Genomic DNA, 13128 nt, shown 5'->3' with positions numbered 1-13128 from the left:
CATTAACTCCCTCTGAACACCCTCCTTGATCCCAGAACATGATTTTCTACTGTACCACCACCTGCAGTGACTGCAGCAGTTCAAAGTTCTGAGGCTACATGCCAAAAATATCTCATATCTAGATTTCTCTCAGAATGCCCAGTTTTTCAGTAATTTTATGCAGCTGGAACATGGATTTCTTCCCTTTCTTGAAAATTTGTGGACATTTCTCAAGAAAATCTTTCACAAAAATAGGGCAATCCATGAAACCATCCCTGTTAACCTCCCATACAAATGCCCTAGAGATCAGCCTCTGCTTTCCTCATCTTCACCTATTCCTCCAATTAGGATGGCACTTGGTCTTTGAAAGGCTTTGAACACTACAAATGGTGTCTGCACACTTCACTTGAGTAACACTTGCTTTGGGGAATTTCCCCAAAGCTTTGGTCATTTTGTCCCTTCTTCACCCACAGCCAGGTATAGAAGGGCAAAGCCCATGAGTTTCTTGGAATTACGGTTCAACCAGCTTGGCCACAGTAGCTTCTCCGGTGAGGCTGATGTCTTTTTTATTTTAACTGTGTCCTTACGTGAAATGCAGTTACAAAAATTGAAATACAAACAAAAAAAAAATTTAAAAAATACCACCACAATTTTCTTTCCAAAGTGGGGCAAGTCTCTGTGGAAAAAGACTCTGCTAACAGCATGAGTCTCTTCTGTGGCCACATCTGCACAATTTTATCATGTAATTAGACCTTGGCTCAGGCCAGTGAGGGATCTATTAGCTAAAAGTACCTCAGACAAAGGGAAGCCTTAGTGCATAAATTAATGCAAATCAAGCCTGGGCTCCTTCCTCCCGTGATGCTGGGACCTGTTATGTTCTCTGTGCTGCTGCAAGAAATGAACACTGTTCTAGCCTGGGCACAACTAGCCAATGAGAGGGGAGACAAGGGCAAGGCAGAAGACAAGATCCAGGACTTCAGCTTTAACGCCTTGGTGAGGAAAACATACTCAGAAAACAGTCAACTTTGTGGATTGGTGTTGAACTCACAGCAACCATGGCATGTCCACTTGACTGCTGCCTGGAGGTAACACAGAACCCAAATGCTAGCCAGTGAAAACTACTTCTTAGATATGTCAGAAAATGAACATGCCTTGACAAAACAATTCAGGGATGGCTCAAATCTCCTTAGCAGCATAGGAAAGTTCAGCTCCAAGACCCCAACAAGTCTGGAGTGGAATACACTCCACCTCTGCAGAGGAGAGCAGTGTTGTTGAGTCTCAGCTGCTGCCATTGCTGGCTGCTACTGGTGCACTGGAGATCTGCTGTCCCTGCTCCACCACATCAGATTTTCACTGCTGCTGCATCGGGTGGACTCGGACTGGAGAAGTTCTCTGGTCCCACAAAACTGTTGCAAAACTGAACATATTCCGAAGTCCACAGTGGAAGTCCTGCTGCCTAAATCATTCACTTAAATATGTAGTCCATGCCTGGCAATAGCAGAGGAGCTTAAATGGGATTGGGTTTTTAGGTTTGGGGTTTTTCAAGAGAGAGAGTTTACTCAAGTAAACCACTGTTTCTACTCTCCTTTTCCCTGCTTGACCCACAAGTGTCCTTTCACCTCCCCACCCCTTCATTGAAAAAGAGCTGGTGCCAGTCTGAGAGGGTGTTTCCTAACCACAACCCAAGCCAGATCTGTGCCAGTGCTCAGGCAGGCTCACTTAGGCTCACTCAGCTCCATGAACAATGCTGTAGCCAGAGGAAAGTGCCAAGTATCTCAGAAAATTGGCTCCATAATATTCCTTTCATGACAGTTCTAGGCAGGATTTATTTCTTTCTTTGTTTTTTGCAGTGTTGCTTGGGGGATATTGACCCTTTGCTAGGCTCACATTGCTGGTCAGGAAAAGGACTCCCCAGGCAGCAGGAATTTGATGTCCCACAGTTTCTTATCTGCAACTCTAGTCCAGCTTGTATTAATAAAGGTTGAAGATTATTTAGGACTTCCAGTCTGCTGGCCAGTTGCAGAGGGGATGGGAAATTCAGGATGGACTTACATTCACAGTAAAACATAACACATGCAATAATATGTGATTTAATAAATATTTTCATACACTTAATCTAATAAACACAGCATATTCTGCAATGTATATGTGGCCCTGGTTACTTACATTCTCCTTTAACAGTTTGTGTAACAGATCCCAGCTGCTCAACTGCTTTTCGTAGTATTCTTGATGTTTTCCCAATTTTATCCTGAAAATACAGAGAAAATGAACATTTTGTAATGATGTTTTTGGCAGCAGCCTTCACCCACCTACTGGTGTGAAGCTCCCATAGAGTCCTGTCACTTGACATTTCACACTTCCCTCTCTGAGGCACCGACCGAGGCTTGGGTGCCTGGCAGCACAGTGGTGCAGGGGCCAAGGCAAGCAGCTGAGCAAGGCCCCAGGGAAAGCTGTTCCCAGCAAGTCTACAGGCAAGTGTGACATGATCCTGCAAGGCTGAGGGGGAGAACTGGCATCCCCCTCCCAGCCCTGTCCATTGACTCTCCCCTCCAGCAGCCAATAGCTCAGCCGAGAGCTGCGGCTGCTGAGTCCCCATGGTGCACACTGAGCCATGAGAGCTGCACTGCTCCCCACAGGCTGCCCCCACTTGGGTGTCCATCAGCCCCAGCAGAAGCTACGTGACCAGAGAGTCTCCAGAGAAGAGCAGCTCCTGGGGACCCTGCCACAGCTCAGCAGCTGGAGGTCAGGATGGGCTCTTGGCTTGCAGAATTAGTCGTTTGGTTAGAGCAAACAGGTCTGGAAACATGTTCAGGAGGTTTTCTGGTGCATCCCTACTCCAAAGCAATCACTGCACACTAGCCACCATTGATGCATTTCTGCTCAAACTTTCCCAAAAGTCCTCCAGTGACAATGTTGCAACCTCCCTAGGCTTAATTGTTGTTATTAAGGATACTTCTTGGCCAATCTCAGCCTGTTTCAGTACTCATCCATTATTCTTTGTCTCAGACAGACAGAATCCATTCTCTTCCACTTTACAGGGGTATTCTGGACTCTTACCCTGTGCCTCTCCCGTGGCAGCTGTGAGCTGTTTGCAATGGGGACTTGTTACTCTCCCTGCAGACCCCAGGTGACTTCACTGCTACTGTGACATGGTTCCTGCGTCCTTGGGGCAATGCCTACCTACCCAGCCTACTTCTTACATCTCCCCCTTGAGCAGGAGTTCCTGTACAGCCACCAGCCTTCCCCCTTGGCCCCTTACAGTTGCCACCCAGCCTGGCTCTACATGGCATGGAGGGAGCCCAGGGAGGAAGAAGACAGAAAAACCTGAGGTAGACTTTCTCCCCTGAGCTCCCTGTGTTGTCCTTTCCACATCCTCCCATGGCAGCACAGGCTGCAGACCCCCTGACTAAACTGCTATTCCCAAGAATCCTTCTCTCCTGTCCTCCCACAGCTCAGTTACATGGTCCCAGCTCTCATGCTCGTTATGCACAGATCAGGTTTTCCAGACCACTGACCATTTCTGTTGCTTTCTGTTGGACTATCCAACCGGGCCATACCTGCTGGAAGTTCAGTGCCCTCAGTTGGGCAGAGCAACCCCGCTGGGGGCTCACACTTGCTGAGAAGAAAACTCACTCCATTTGTCTCATGGGCTGTAATTTGGTTCATATTTCTCAGCATGGAGATGACCTGACACCGCTGACTCACGCATTGCCTTTGATCTTTTCTGACTCCCAGACCCTTCTCTGCAGAGTGATGTCAATGCAGGTATTTTTCTTCATGCAGCTGCTTATTTCTGCAGAAGCTGGGAGCTCCCCCTTGTCCCTGGAATGGAATCACATCCTATTTTTCTCAAACTCTTTCTCCAATTTGACAAGACCATTTGTCAAGCTCAAGATGTGTCTTACAAAGTACTTGCAGCCTATTCCAGCTTTCTGTGGCCTGCAAAGTTAATAAGCTTGTTATTTATTCCACAGACCACCATTAATAATGACCTGGTCTGGCATTTCCCTGCTAGTGAATTTCTTCCCAGAGGCCACCCTGTTCATTTTCATGAAGCTTTTCTGTGGAAATTTGATTTGGTCAGGCAAGAGATATGTGGAAACAAAGCTAAACTCAGATTATTACTCATTTCCCATCTGAGGAGAAAAAAAGTAACACATAATGCATGTCACCCGCTTCATTTAGCCATCAGAGCCAGTAGCAAGTCACCAACGTGTGTCCCTACACTGCAGGTGTGTCACACAGCCACCAATTCCAGACCACCTCCTGTGTGTCAGCGTGTCCCAGAGAGGTGCTGAAAGATGGAACAGGATGGTGCATGCAGTGGCTGGGGCAAAGATTATCAACGAGCCTGGGGAAACTGCCAAAGCAGGACACTGCTGAAGGCAGGGGTCAAAAGGCAAAAGCCATGGGACCATAAACAGGACCATAAAAAGAGAAAAACTCTCTGGCTGCACCTTTGCTTGGCCAGCTGCAGATGTAATTTACAACCAGTCTGTCTGTTTCTCCTACCAACTCAAAAGAGTTGCCCAACTCTCCCAGGTCCTCAGCAATCACGGCCAGTTTTCCTGTGTCGCTGCTGCACTGCGCAGTGGCTCTCCCCACCCCGACAGCTGCTCTCAGATGACACAGGAGCAGATGGCAGCCGTGATGACAGAGGCTGTATCACCCTATGTTGCTGAAGTATAAATTCTCTCATTTCCAAAGCCAGGAGTTACCCAGTGACTGCTCTTTCCGTAGGCTCAAGATGAACTGTTGACATGCAAGCCCTCTGCAGCCGCCTTCTGCTGGCTCTGTTCTGGGTGCTCAGGAAAATGGAGCTCAGCAGCACAGCCCTGTCCCTGCTGTGCCCATGGAGGCTCCTGGGCTAACAAAGGGATTTTTTCTCCTTGGCTGTACCAAGGGATTTGCAATGACAGCAAAGAACCTCTCTCCTTTTCCATGATTTACCTTCTCCCCTTGTACATTCAACCACCTGTCTCACAAGGAGAATTCATTTGTGATTGAGGTATTTTTCTTATGAAGTGTTCTGGGTATTTTTTCTTCCCCTCTGTTTGCAATCAGCAAATGGGCCTTTGGAGTATAACAGCTACAAGAATATCTAAAACTCAGGTTTTAGCCTGGAGGCATGTTATTAAAGAAGAATTTTGAAACTTTGAATAGAAGAGTAATGGGGATTTAACTATTCAAATGTCCAAAGTTCCCAGACAACACAGAAAATACCAGAAGGAAGTGCAAAGGAAGAGCTCAAAAGGATAAATCTGTGTGGTTTAGGAAATAGAAGGGATGAGATAATGTCTGGAAATTGATTAAAGTAGAGAAGTGACTGTGTAAACTGGGAGGAAGAGCATAAATCAGGCAAGAAATGTGTTCAGAATTAACTCAGAAGACAAGTCCAGAGAAGAATTTCACTGTCACAGTTATGGCAGTAACACTGCCATACATCTAGTTTTACACCAGTTCAGTCCCAGACTACATCTCAGCAGACATGGCTTTTCTACAAAAGCTGAGTGCCCTGCTCAAAGGATGGACAACTTAAAAGAAAGAGAAAGATTCTGAAGGTCATATCCAGTGAAGTTTTGAAGATTGTTTTCCCCACAAAAAAATCTTTTGTCAAATTGGTTTATTTTCACTCTTCCAAGTGAGCAAGAGTAGTACATCATGCCAGGATAGCTATGGCTATGGCTTTGCTTGGAATGAAATACCAACAAAACTTTGCCAGTAATAAAGTTCTCAGGGCTCACCACCAGGAAGGAATTTCTTGGCAGATTTCATATGCAAATTCTTAAATAAATTCTCAGTTAATTTTAATTCACTTTTGCACACCACCCCCCCACCCCCACCCTCACCCCCCATCCTCTCTTCAGATCGGCAGAAAAACTCTCCTGGTAACCTCTCCAGGCTGGCTCTGGGGCACCATCAGAGCTGCAGGATGCCCGTGTCTCTCTGTACCTCAGGGCTGAGACAATGCTGTAAGTCTCCCTTGTCAGTCCTCAGGAGTGCTCACAGTAGCTCCTGGCTCTCTATTCCTCTTGCTCCCTGGAAAACCACACATACAGACCCTGCACAGGGTCCTTCTCCATTCTTCCCACCCAAGGCAGTTTTCAAAGGAAACCCGTGGGCTTGTAGGCTGACTGGCAGCAGGAGCAGCCTGAAGGTTGTGGTGCCGGAAGTACAGGTCCAGGAAAAAGTAATTAACTTTTACTTGGGAAAGGTGATAGAAAAGTTTCAATGTTATACCATAAGGTAAAGGAGGCTGCAGGAGACAGTGAGGACTAATATTGAGGCCAGATGGAAAAAACAGAAATAACATATCTGGTGGCAGATTGCATGTGGAAACACGGTAGACAAAAAGCACTTTGAGGAAAAAATGGCAAAGGGTATAAATGCCATTAATGCTTTGTCACAAAGATTCAGGACCCTGTCAGAAAATCTGTAGGGCCAGCTGATATTATAAAAGATCACAGCAGATATGGCCATTTTTTATATTATTTATTTTCTCTGTGTTCATAGTGGAAGAAACTTTGCTTTCAAATGGCTGCAGCCTTCTTGGGGGTTAGGGTTCTTAAGAAAGATTAGGTAGAAATCAAAAGTACTTGAGAAGAGAGATTAAAAAAGTCACAGACTGAATAGCAATGAATAAGATTGATAAGTACTCAGGTGGTCGATGCCTCCAAACTTGAAGATCTAAGATCATAGCAGTGATGGATGTGCCATTTAAAGTTACTGGAAAGTTAAACAGGAGCAAACACGAGGTAAATTTAAATTTTTTTTTTAATTTTTTAAAAAATTTTCTCCAAAGGTGATGTGAGTAGCTTAGATACTATAGTGGCGTATGCCAGTCTGTGCTGTGTACATCTATGTACTGTGGCAAAGTCTTTGCTGGGAAACTGCAGGGATGGCTTCTGTGAGAAAATGCCAGCAGCCGCACCTATGTCATACAGTGCCAGTGCTGGCCCCAGGACATATTCACAAAAGCTGAGCCCATCAGTGATGTTGGTGGCACCTCTCTAAAACATATGTAAGAAAGGGTAAAAATCCTGCACAGCAGCTGGAGAGAAGAGTAAGAATATGTGAGAGAAACAGCCCCGCTGACACTGAGGTTAGTGCAGAGGAGGGAGCTGAGATTCCAGCTGCAGCCTGTGGTGCATCCCATGGTGAAGCAGCTGTGCCCCTGCAGCCCACGGAGGACCACAGGGGAGCAGAGACCTTTTGAGCCACTGCATCTGTTTTTAAACTGACATGACAGAGACAGGAGTACAACATTTCAAAGGCTGACTGAGGCCCTTGGCAGCACCAAAGAATTCTTGATACTAGGTCTTTTATCAAAGAACTATCTTTAGTTTATAGATGTGGGAACAATTTAACTGGTTTTATCTCCAATGACATTACAAAGGCCATTCTAAGAATGTTTTCAGCCCACACACAATTTCAAGTGGCTGTTTCTCACCACCATCTGAGCATAAAATATGTTGCTAGAGAAGGTCAGCTGAGAACACAGCTCCTGGAAAGCCCTACCATCTTATAAATGGGCAGTAAATGACAAAATACCTTCTGCCCTAGGGAAAGAGGGAAAGGGGGATTCACCTAACTGCACTTATCTACAATGTAAATGTGTACATGCATTGCCAATACAGCTACTGAGCACTTCATTCTTTAATCTTGATGTTTTGGCTGTGTGATTACCTTTTGCTGTTCTGCTGATTTCTGATTATTTTGAGCACCTGCACTGTGCTCAAATGTTTTGTCTTTTTTGTAACTCTGTTCTTTTTTTTTTGTCATAGGGTGGAGGACTTAAGTTGTCCAAAAAAAAAAAAAGATATTTCCTTTTGGTTTATATGTTTGCAAAATTACAGAACTGATCTTTGCTCTGCACTGGTCATCATGTCTTCAGTTGCTGAGTCTGATGCTATCCTGCCTTCCAATACCTTGATTAAAAGAAGAAAGGACATGTCACATAAGACCCCAGCACTAACTGCCATAGCTTACCAGCAGAGAAGTTGCCAGACTCACTGAGTTCAAACTCCAGCTTTCCAAAGTTACGTAATTAAAAATCCACCCATCCTAGGCTTGGAAGCTGGTACTTTTCCTGCCTTTCAGAAACCTGCAGGTTAACTGAAAAAGAAGAGCAAGAGCTTCCCCATATGATAAAACGTTAATTAGCAGGGATGTTAGAGACATCGCTGGATGCTCAGGGAAGTTCAGTGCATCAGCAGGTCTACCCAAAAATACTCATTGGCCCCACACTCCAGCAGCACAAATTCAGCTGCTGATACTGATCCCATTATTTTCATTTCAGTCCATTCCTTACGTCTAGAGCTGGGAAAGTTTTCTGTAAGGAAAGGGGTGAGAGAGGAGGGGAGGGGAAGTTCTTTGACCCATGAAGATTCATCACTCTGGAAGAGTTAAAAATTAATGAGAGACAGGAGAGGGAAATATAAAGCTGAGATTAGTTTCTTGTTTGTTTTCTTGCTCCCCACGGTGAAGTTATAGAAGTGTGTCCAGTGTTCGCTTTCTCCCACTGGCAGTTAATTACTTGTGGGAATAGTTTTCATTGCTTCCTGCTGCAATATCCTAGAATCACCGACCCAGTGTCACTGTCTCTGCCACCTCCTCCCCACACAGATAAAAAGGAACAATAAAAAATCAGCTTAGCTGGGTGTTTTTGCAACCAGGATATCCCTTCTGCCAGCTGCAGTGGCAGGACTGTTGGGACTGGAGCTCAGACTGTTAGACAGAGAGGAAAGAGAAGATGTGTGACAGAAGACAGAGAAAACAGGCCCTATCAGTGAGAGGGACTCAAAGAAAGATTCAGCTCTGTGAATACAACTACAAACTGTGAAACATCTCTATTTTTTTGACATCAGTTATCTTGGGGTTTCTTCCTCCACCTAGTTCATCTTCACTGCTTTCTTTAAGATTCCTGTACAGTTGTAGGTATCTCTGACACTGCTCACCCCTAACTCTCCACGTATCCAGAAAGCCTTCTCATGCAGCTAGCATGGTTAATATCACTTATTCACAGCTCTTCACTGGACACAGAACCTGGTAACAGCCCACTGCTCTTGCTTGTGGTTGCAGCCACTCTTATGAAGAAATCCAGTCAATACCTCAAGCTTTGAAATTTCTATGCCACCAGCAGTGATAAAATATCTATGAGCTATCCATTCTCTGAGCAGAACCCTGATCACACAGCCCTTCATTTGTGTTGTTTTCTTTCTGATGTGTTGGTGCTGCCTATGAGATACAGAAAGACATCTTTGTCTTCATTGGCTCCTGTTGGGTGCTGTGAGTACCTGAGGACCTTTACAATTCTGTTACCAAGGGGTAACATCAGAGGGTTTCAGCTGAAAGCAACATTTCCCCCTTCCTGCTCTAAGTGGCTCTTACAGAAGCAGGCCATTCCATTCTTCAGTAATTGAAGCCTGGAATAATTTTTTCTCCGTATTTTGGCTGTGCTTATAGTGCTGGTATATACTGATATATATACATAGATAGAGATGCATACACATAAATATTATACTGCTAATATATGCTGATATATTGGTAGTATAGACCTCATGGGGCAATTCTCCCTGGTGACATCACCACTGACTCTTCAATGGAAAGGAAGCACTTCATCCTACTCTGAAATTACTCACAGGATACCCTTGAATATTGCTGTCAGCAGAGGTTTCTTCTCTGGCTAGACCCATTGGAGGAACAAGGTATGAAACAGAGAGTCCCATCTGAGAAAGGCACCACAGCAGAAGCAGGGTCTGCTGCTGCTAGACACTCCCACCCTCTCTGGATGCTCACACCTCCTAAAGACACACCTGGGCAGCTGGGAGCCTCACAGCTCCATGGGATTATGCAACCACATGAAGTTTTGCTCCCACTCCCCCATCCCTGGTACAAGATGCCAATAAACTGAAGTGAGTTCAGCAAGGGCCACACAAGGTGGGTGGCAGCTGGAGCATTTTGCGAGTTTTTGCTTTGTCACCCACACTTGATGCATGTCCCAGAGCAAAATGCAACAGCTTCCAGTGCAGGCATTTTCCTCAGCCTCAGTGAGATGGTGAGGAGAAAAGGAAAGCAAGGAAGAAACAAGTGAGAACTTCCACAGGGTGAAAGAACGCGAGACTGCTCCATGTCAAGTTTTGCCTCAGCCCCTGAGAGGCTTCTTCCCCTTCCAGTCCATCACTTCTCCTCCCACCTCCCTCTCTCTTCCACATCCTCGTTGCAGCATTGCCAGGACCCTCCTCCAAACGACCATCTCCTCGAGGAATGTCCCCAGCTCTTCCCCTCTTTCCTTGCTCTGCATCCTCAGGTTTCCAGAGCCCAGTGCACACCGGAGCAGCAGCAGCAGCACATCGCAACAATGGGCGCTCCCCAGGAGCTCTGCCCACACTCCCCGGACTCCCACCCACTCTCCCAGCCAATAAATTCCCCTGTGCCAGCATGCGGCGAGGCACCGGGCGGGTTCCCTGCCATGCAGCTGCCCACCCCGGCCTTCCTCTGCCTGCTGGGCTGCTGCCGCCCCCGGGGCACCGGGCCGCGGCCTTGTTGGCATCCTCGCCGTGCCAAATGGAGGCCCCTGCGGCTCCTGGGACCACGAGCAGTTCTGCCCCAGGGGCTGCGCAAAGGGCTTTGAACTGAAGGTAAGCTTTGGCTTCTTCTTCAGGGTGGGGAACAAACCAATGTTATTTTGTTCTGATCGTAGCAGGGCTGGCCGCAGCACTCTGCCCCACCACAGCAGGTTGTATTGTATCTGCATCATGCAGGCTTCTCAGCAAGAAATTTCTAGCACAGAGAATCTCCCAGGCTCCTTGCCAGTGAGTCATTTCTTAGCAGAGGGGTCTCGGGGGTAAGAAAAATTCCTGGGGTTGGTAGAGCAGAGCCTGTTCCCAGGAACAAGTCCCAGCTGCCCTAACCCCAGCTCTGGGCATCAGCACATGGTCCGAGGGTGGGAATGGCCTGGGACAGCAGCCACCAAGCATTCCTGTTTCCAGAGCGCCTGCTCCACCGCTTGGAGAAAAACAGAGGTGGGAAACAGCAAAATAGGTTTCCTGAGAAACGTCATGGAGCTGTCTCACAGCCCTGTTCAGCCATACTAACATTCTTGCTCTGTCCCCAAAGCCACCTACCATCCCTCATCACCATGCCTTGCCTCATCACATCTTTTAAATGGGTGACCTCTCCCTTTTACTTTGCCTCTTCTAAGGTCCAGCCCTTCCAGGGATTTTGGCTGTTTGGTGATGACGCCTGCTCTGCATAGACAGCACAGTCATCAAGTCCTCCATGGGGTGGTGAGCAGCCTTCACTTTCTCATCTTCCTTCAGGGCAGCAGCTGCTGGGGAGCCTGAAGGGAAACCAGTGCAATGGTTTCTCCACACCCCACTTGAGGAGGTGGGAAAGTTCCTCTTGGCCACAAGGTGCGAAGGTTTCAGGGTAAAGATCTGGTCCCAGGGAAAGGAAAAGTGCTTTGGAAAATGAAGGAAAGATCAGAAATTACAGATCTTAAAGCTATACTTTCTCCTTTTCCTCAAATGCTTACTTTGGAAAGTACATTAGGTAACAGGGACCTAGCAAGCAGCTGAAATTGCCAATGGGGGCAGGAATTCCCTGCAGGAACAGGGCAGACTGGAGCTGGTGGTGGCTGGGCATCCAGAGGATGATGGGGAAGAATAGTGAAACAGAAGAAACCTGCCATCCCCTTTTATGTCCCTTGCCCCAGGACTGCCAGGACCCTGGGCAAGTTGTGGTGTTGATTGCAGTACAGCAGAGGCTGGACGAGCCTAGGTAAGTTGTTTTTTCCTCTGGCAGGTGGGGGAACTGGACCAAGGCCCAGCTCTGCTCCAGCAACAGGCTGGTTTCATTCTCGCTGCGTGCAGAAAGGTGGCAGTACCTGCGTGACAACACAGCAGTAAATAGTGTGAGATTTGCCTGCTCCAATGGGAAACAGCTGGAGGGCTGGGGACTTTCAGGGGGACACTTTGGCCCATGGAGCAGCAACTGCACCTCTGGGGCCATCTGTGGGCTCCAAAGGTGGAGAAACCACAGGGAAAGTGGGATGACACAGCTCTCAATGACATGAGAGTATTCTGCTGTGAGTAAGCCTGACTTCCCACCCATGCCAGTATCTACACAGCTGCACAGCATTAAACCTTGAATCTGTCCTTGCACAAAGAGAAGTGTACATTTTTTTTAATGTCTTATTTTGTCAAGAGTAGCCAGATCCCATGGCTACAGCACTTAATAAGAGGGGTCTTTGTATTTATGATGATTAAGCTTTGTAATAAATTTATAACCTACAAAATCCCCATGAGGGAGCACAGAGGATTCCCACACCTGTTGGTAAGGCAGGAGGTGGGACTAAAAGGGCTGAACAGTGAAGTAGAAGAGGGATCATCTGCCCTGGCAGAAACCGTGCTTTCAGAGGAGAGGAGCTTCATCCTATTTCCATTAAAATGCTCAGGATGGGGAGGAATCACTATCAGACATCCATCCATCCATCCATCCACAAATAAGTTCAAATATGCCACGCAGTTTGTGGTCCCAGCGCCATGCCTCTCCTCCCAGCCTTCTCAGCACAGCATCTCAACATTTCCAGGTGCTCCATGAGGCACCCTGAGGATTTTTGTTTCAAAGACTGCAGTAATTCACATGTATTGCAGTCAGAAATGTACCACTGCATAGGTATTTTTCCTGAAACCACCACCATCTCCTTCAGCATCCAAACCTCCTGCTCAGCTCTTCTCTGGAATTCATATTTTGTGCCACTTCCTGGGGCTGTAGGCAATCCCTTGAGTGTGAGGACTGCGGCCATAACAAGTATGGGGCAGGGGTTAGCCACAAACCCAGATCTCACAGGACATTATGCAGGAACAGGCTGGTTGGAGAGCATTATGATGTACATGTGCAGAAGAACTCAAGGGGGAAAGGAACAAACAGCAAGGATGAGTAGAGTTCCAGAGAGAACGGCAAAGATTTCAACAAATCCTTTCCTCGGTCCCAGGAGTGCAAAGAGGAGGTAGAAATCTGAGAAAGACATAGGAGGGAAGGAGAATATCCTCAGCTCTGTAAAGTTTATAGACTTTTCCCATAATCATGTAGTTGAAATATGTTTGCCACAGTATTCTCTCTGCTGAGTGAGTCTTGCTTAGGAAG

General features: G+C 46.8%; 1 pseudogene; it reads left to right on the top strand.

Annotated features, from left to right (window-relative positions):
• The first annotated feature begins 837 nt into the window (after positions 1–837).
• LOC148184880 (vitelline membrane outer layer protein 1-like) lies at positions 838–12075 on the top strand (annotated as a pseudogene).
• Positions 12076–13128: the final 1053 nt, after the last annotated feature.

The sequence above is a fragment of the Pseudopodoces humilis genome, chromosome 2 (genome assembly GCF_049639895.1).
Source record: "Pseudopodoces humilis isolate 2021_Gansu_Grassland_sample_001 chromosome 2, ASM4963989v1, whole genome shotgun sequence".
Taxonomy (NCBI): domain Eukaryota; kingdom Metazoa; phylum Chordata; class Aves; order Passeriformes; family Paridae; genus Pseudopodoces; species Pseudopodoces humilis.
This window is presented reverse-complemented; position numbering and strand designations above follow the sequence as displayed.